Genomic DNA, 7,442 nt, shown 5'->3' on the forward strand with positions numbered 1-7,442 from the left:
CGATAGATTATGGATACAAGTTTCTACGAGAGAGACTTACAGTTAACAAGTAATGTATTCTTTATGACTTTTTCTAGGTATTACTATAACTATAAAGTGTATAATAATTATATATAACTTGGGTATAACCGACCTTCGATTAAATGATCTGGCTCTAAATCCACAACCAAACAAGGAACAGGAAATGCAGCTAGATCACATATTCTAAGTCTATATAACCTTAATTATATATAATTGTAATATACCCTTAATATTTATAGTTCTACCCTCATTTTTTCTATTGTTTTCACATGTTTGTTATTAGTACATAGTGCCTAAAATACCCCTATAGTATTTTAATCTTTATGTATTGTTCTAGAGTTCTTCTGAATATGTATAGTTGCTAAGTTTTAGACATGTCGCAACACTACTATCACCCAAACACATGTTGGTCATATCTCAAATCAATATAGTTGATCAGGCTATATTAATCCCAAATATGATTACATAACTGCCCAGGTTTAACTGTAATGTCTAACTTCCAAATACTTTTTAAGTTCTTATGTATGGGATAGCATACTTGTAGATATGAGTGTTAGTATACTTCTTGTAAAAATACTTAAATTTCTAATAAGTATACTTGTAGTCAGATCTCTCAGCCCCAAATGTATTTATAATTTGTATATCTTTTATGGATTGATATATTGAGTTCACTATAAACAATGCTCTGATACCAATATGTCACACCCCCAAATGTCACACCCCGAAAACCGAAGGCGGAAACATTTCCGGGGTTGACTCCACGTAGAGTATCAAATCCAATGTACATAGTAAGTAAAGTAAATCAACCATTACAATTACATATATAAAAGTTTTACATTTGTTTTCAAAAGCATAAGTTATACAAGTGATACATAGTATATACGAACAATACAAAATGAGTCTTCTGAGAACTCTGTCTTTACACAAAAGGATCTTCGGGTACCTGTCTAACTCGGACCTGAGAATACAATCGGTTTGAAAATCAGCATAAAGCTGGTGAGTTCATAAGCGGTTAGTTTTTCTGAAAGTGTACGAGTTCCTTTGTTTTCCTGAAAAGTGGTTATCCAAGAAAATCCCATATTTTTTTATGTAAAGTTAGTTTCCAAATCCGAAGGTAAAGTAAACGATGTTTAATTAAAACATGATTGTTATTGTGAAATGTAATTCAATTGTTTAACTTATTACACTTCTCTAATTTCGTACCACTATTACTCAGGAAGAACTCCATGTTCTCCTGACTGTGTGTGTGTGAACTGTTACTAGTTTCTAACTATGTCCGGTGTCCTTCCCAAGAAAACCCCATGTTTCCCTGACTGTATGTATATCTTTACCGATTTTGTTCATGTTCAGTGTTCTCCCCAGGAAAACCCCATGTTTCCCTGACTGTGTGTGTGTGTCTTTACTGGTTATGGTTATGTTCAGTGTTCTTCCCAGGAAAACCCCATGTTTCCCTGACTGTGTGTGTGTCTGCAATCCCTAAATGTACATTACTTTTACTACGTACATAAAGCTAGTAAATGAGTCTGAAACGTTAATAATCTAGATTGCGAGTCCTTAACCATACTCAGACTAGATATGACTCGAACCGTGGTCAATATCCTTTTTATGACTCTCATCACCCTTGAACCTTTCGGTTCGGCTGTAGCTAGCAGCCAGGTGTGGGATTTTCAGTCCCGTATAGATCTATACACTCAAGCCACGCTCTCCTACGAACGAAGATTCTGGTTACAGGGTTAGTCCTCCACTATCTCGTGCCATGGAAGTGTTACAAGGACATGTCTCCAATCACTAAGATTACTCTTTACTTTTCGACTAGGAAAGTAGTATTTACAACTGACCATATTCTACGTACCCGTCCTTTACACTCGAGCCTAGGTGTTATATTAAGGACATTACACTCGAGCCTAGGTGTTATTTAATGATGGTTGTCCTTTTACACTCGGCCCTAGGTGTATTATTAAGAACATTACACTCGAACCTAGGTGTTATTTAATGATTATGGTCCTTTACACTCGATCCTAGGTGTATTATTAAGGACATTACAGTGATTTGTGTGTTATGATGGTATTTATCTATCACACTCGAGCCTAGGTGTATTGTTAAGGACATATAGATGTTTCATGTTTTCTAATGGAGTTTGTCTTTTACACTCGAACCTTAGTGTTTTATTACAGACATTATAATGGTTTATGTATTCTACCAGTTTAAATGTGAACAATCAATTACCAAGTACACAATATAACAGTGTATAATAAGAATTGAAAATCGGGTTAAAACAAATAACTCTGCAAGTTAAAACGGTTTGTTTAAAAGGTTTTCAATTCTTAAAGTGTACAATTATGAAACCATTTAATTGAAATCATGTGATTGAGTACAAGATATACTTGTACTTTTGCTTGTATTCCCCCCCTGAAAACATTGAAAAACCATTGAAAAAGGGTAGGGGTATGAACTCACCGGACGAGATATGAGACGGTTTGGATGCTAAGAGTTGATCCGGGACTTGTAAACGCACGAGGTTCCTAATTATAATGTAAAGATACACATTTGTATCTAATTAGGACTTAGATTGATTGTCGGATAGGAACAAATGCTTCAAGTCGCGATAACACTCCGATACAAGTGTTTGGAGGGACCCGGGTGGCATTTAGGGACATGTACAATGCGAGGGACTTAGGAAATGAGTTGGGACTTCAAAGGAACACCCCCTTTAGGGAGTTTACAGCCATAAGACCCATTCCCCATGAGTTTACGGCCGTAAACTCATGATGGGGTCAAATATGGGCAAAATTGAGTCATAAATGGATATGGACACTTGGAAATGCTTGGATTAATTTTTCTTAAGGCTTGGATTGAATTAAAAACATCATTTACAATACAAAAGGGTGTTTACGGCCTAGGCATGGGGTCTTTGGCCGTAAACTCTCAAATCTCCAAGACTTAGTGTTTTTAAAGTGTTAAAATCAATCACATGTGATTCTAAAAATTCCCACAAGCCTAGAAATGAGTTTAAGGCATCATTTGGTACCTTTTTATGAGTTTACGGCCATGAGACATGTTCTATGGCCGTAAACTCTCAAATGTGGGGTTTTTGATGTTTGTAAAGCCTTAAAACTATTTTTGGTTGGTCCTTTGATTTATTCCAAGGCTTTTGGTGGTGTTGGATGGCTTTCAAACACCCTAGAATTGGATTTACACCATTTTTTTCATGGAGTTTACGGCCCAAGCACAAGCCTTGGCCATAAACTCATCTTAGTCCTCCAAAAATTGTGTTTCAAGTGTCCAAATGCAAAGATCTATGTTCTATAATTCATAACTAAGACAAAGGAGTGGTTTGGAAGGGTTTAAGGGCTTGAAAACCCTAGTTTAATGAGTTTACAGCCCAAGAATGATCCTTGGCCATAAACTCCTTCAAACTTCACAAATTTCATGTTTTAATTGTTTAGGGTCCCTATCTTGAAGCCATTTAGCCATATACAAGGTCCAATTGAGGTTTGGAAGGGTTTTGTTGCTCCAAAAACCCCTTTTATGTGAGTTTACGGCCTAGGACTGTTCTAGGGCCGTAAACTCATCTTAATGGTCCTATTCCATGGTTTGAACTCGAAATTGAGGGCTAAAGATGTTGCATAACATGTTAAGGAAGGTACCTTGGTGATTTGGAGCCTTAAACTTGAGATTTTGACCCAAAAATCTAGTTTGAGGAGAGAGGTTGGAGTGGTAATTGTAAAATGGAGCAAAAGCTTCAAAATGGAGACTTGAGTCACTTTAAATAGTGTCCAAGTTCGGGACATGGTAGAATTCTACCCGATACCGGCGTTAGACGGGGCTTTTGGTCGTACCCGGCCAAATTGCCGTAACCCGATATGGTTGGTTCTAAAAATGTTCCGATCATTAATATGAGACGTTAGAATGAGTTCTAAGGGTATTAATACACTTATTAAGTCAATAAATAAAATTCACATTAACGACTTAATAAAAGGTCGGAAACGGAAACAAAATCGAAAACGGCGATTTGATGATCGAAACGAGTCGCGAAAAAGGGTTACAGTCAAGGATATGAATTTCGGGTTGTTACACCAAACCAGACTGCGGAAATGTCCGGGGGTGGAGGACATCATTTGTAGTATCAAAACACAGGCATTATAGTAATCAGAGTACAAAAAATCGTTGTATTTAACAATATAAGTATTTACATGTGTATCATCATTATATACTGAAACCAAATAGTTATACAAAAGAAGAAGACAAGACATAAATAGCTCCATCTTTTCAAAAGCACGAGAAGTACCTGTCTACTTGTTCCTTGAGAATACAAGTAATTTGAAAAGAGAGTATCAACATAAAGTTGAATGAGTGCATAAGTATTTATTTTTGAAATAATGTTTCCTGTTTCTTAAATGTGTAAACTGTTCCAGAAAATCCTATATTTTCTACTGTAATAATTAAGTAGTTTTAATTACACAAAACTGTTCTGTTTGTAAACCAATGCTCTGTATTTGTATTCCTTTTGTAAAATTGTATCTGAGAATGTTCCTGATTTCATCAACTTTTATTGTAAATTGTAATGTAATACTGCAATTTTGTATCTTGTAAACTAGTACTTTGAAAATGTACTTATGTTTTAGTTAATTATACACTAACGTATTGTTAATATATTTTATATGAGTTATTATAACATTACTGACTAGATGCCCTGACCCAACGCTATAAATGCGTTGAAAGGTGTCGATAACAACTGTCACTCACAGGCATGTATGCCTGACTGTATCTAGCAGTCCGAGTACGGGGTTGTCAATCCCAATATAGATCTATACACACATTGTTTTGATCCCCGGCTGGAGATTCTGGTTATAATGTCGGAACTTTACTATATTGTTTAAATGAATTAAACAACTTGTACCACTTCACTCATAAAAAGCATATAAACTTTACATGTATAATATTTATGAAAACTCAATCACTCTGAAATAAATGATCGATAGTATGTTCATGAATTAGTATACTTAACCTATTCTGAAAGATGTATACGTTTGAATAGTTTGAATGAAACCTTTGTTCTTGTAAAACAGTGTATTTTAGTATACTTGAATTATGAATTAAAGTTCTCTGAATCATAAATAATACATACTATAATTTATATGTACTTTCTGTATTGATACCGAGTATTCATGACTACAACCCCTTGCTCAACATGTTACAAAGGGTAATTGAAACTTAATGAACTAACTTTTATACTTGTATACATAATATACATACATACATATATATATATATATATATATATATATATATATATATATATAAGTAAAATTTAAATGACACGTGGACAAACAACTGATACATGTAATCCCACATCCAAACAAGGAAAAGGAACCAAAGTGGGTTATCAGTCCTAAGCGTTTTAAATCTTATATATATATATATATATATATATATATATATATATATATATATATATATATATATATATATAAGTAAAATTTAAATGACACGTGGACAAACAACTGATACATGTAATCCCACATCCAAACAAGGAAAAGGAACCAAAGTGGGTTATCAGTCCTAAGCCTTTTAAATCTTATATATATATATATATATATATATATATATATATATATATATATATATATATATATATATATTAGTATGATTTTTGGGAGAAATATAAGTTTATAAAAACATTTAAAAGAAGTTTAATATTTTGAAATTCTATTTGGTGACTTCATGTCATTTTGATACAATCATTGAAAACCATTTGATTTGATGATAACTGAAATCCATTTCGATAAGATATTTGAAACCATTTATTTATAACTCAAAATCTTTGTGTTAGACTTGTATCCCCCCCCCCCCCCTTAAAACAGTAAAAACTATGAAAATACAGGGGTATGAACTCACCTGTAGTGAGTGATTCGAGTGAATGGTCGAGGTAGGATGCTAGTGTCAAGTGAAGTCTTGAACACAAACGGATCCTATTAGCATATAATGATACATATTAGTGTTTATACAACTAATCATGCAAGGAAATCAAGTTGGGGACTAGGAAACACTTGAATTGCAGTGTTACAATCACATGTGATTGCATCAAAGGGGTTTATGGCCACACAAGCGTGTCACTTGCCTATGTAGTGTACGACTATGGAGTGTACAACCCTACACTCATGGAAGAAGTATGCAAAAAGGGGTGTTTATGGCCCTAACTAGCATCCATTAAGTGCTTATGGTCTTATGTTGAGACATGGGGTGAGTTAGAGGCCTATACATGCATTAAACAAGGGTTTATGGCCATATGAAGTGTGTATGGTCGTACACCCTTCATATTCTTGTATTAGATGATGAATCATGGCTAGGAATCAATTATTTCTCAAGATTAACAAGCAGAAAGAGCAGATACTCACACTTTTGAAGGCTTCTAAGGAGTTCAAGGCTCAAGAACAAGTGTGTGTTCTTGGTGTTCTTGGTAAAATGGATGAAGATTTGAAGATCTAACCAAAAGAGACAATTTCAGGGGTGAAAACATGAGTCTTCACTAGATAAATCCATGTATCAACAATTTAATGGAAGGAATACTTACATCTTTGAGGATCTAGGGTGTAGAACATTATGATAGTTGAGAGAGAATTGGTTTTCTTGAGGTGAGAGTATGTGAAAGTGTGAAAGAATGAGGGAAAAGCATATATATAGGTTTGGGTTTGGTTTCTGAGAACCTCAAGTATTAATAATGATATTTTGGTTTGGTTTTTGAGAAGCTACTCGTCGAGTTGGCCTCCCTACTCGTCGAGTAGTAGCGGGTTTGTCCGCGAAGTTTAATGATCGCCGAGTCCATTATGGTACTCGACGAGTAGATGCTGGTAGATGAAACCCTAGATTTCGGGGCCTTACATCCTATTTAAAGGGTCATTAGGCTCCCCTTTATAGCTCTTTACCTCCCAAAAACCATGATTTGAGTGTGAGTGTGTTCTTGGTGATTCTAAGCTTGAAGGAGGGATTTGGTGAAGGAGGCACTTGAAGGAACAAGCTAGAGGAAGCAAAGGGCTCGTGGGGATTCAAGATCTACCTCTGTGGAGCACTTTCTGAAGGTATTAAGCTATTCCTTGGCTCATTCCCACCCAAAACCCTCTTGTGCATGGATTCTAAGAAAGGACTTTTGTGTTTAAGCCAAGATCTGAAGTTGTAACTTCATATCTGGACTCCTTTTGGCCTTAAGATGCATAAGGTATTAAGTTGTTCCTTGGCTCATTCCCACCCAAAACCCTCTTGTGCATGGATTCTAAGAAAGGACTTTTGTGTTTAAGCCAAGATCTGAAGTTGTAACTTCAGATCTGGACTCCTTTTGGCCTTAAGATGCATAAAGTTATCAGCTAAGCTTAGCATGTGACTCCCATCAAGTGTATGACTTCATTCCAAACATAGATTTGCTA

This window comes from Lactuca saligna, chromosome 4 (assembly GCF_052625555.1).
Source record: "Lactuca saligna cultivar CGN05327 chromosome 4, ASM5262555v1, whole genome shotgun sequence".
NCBI lineage: Eukaryota > Viridiplantae > Streptophyta > Magnoliopsida > Asterales > Asteraceae > Lactuca > Lactuca saligna.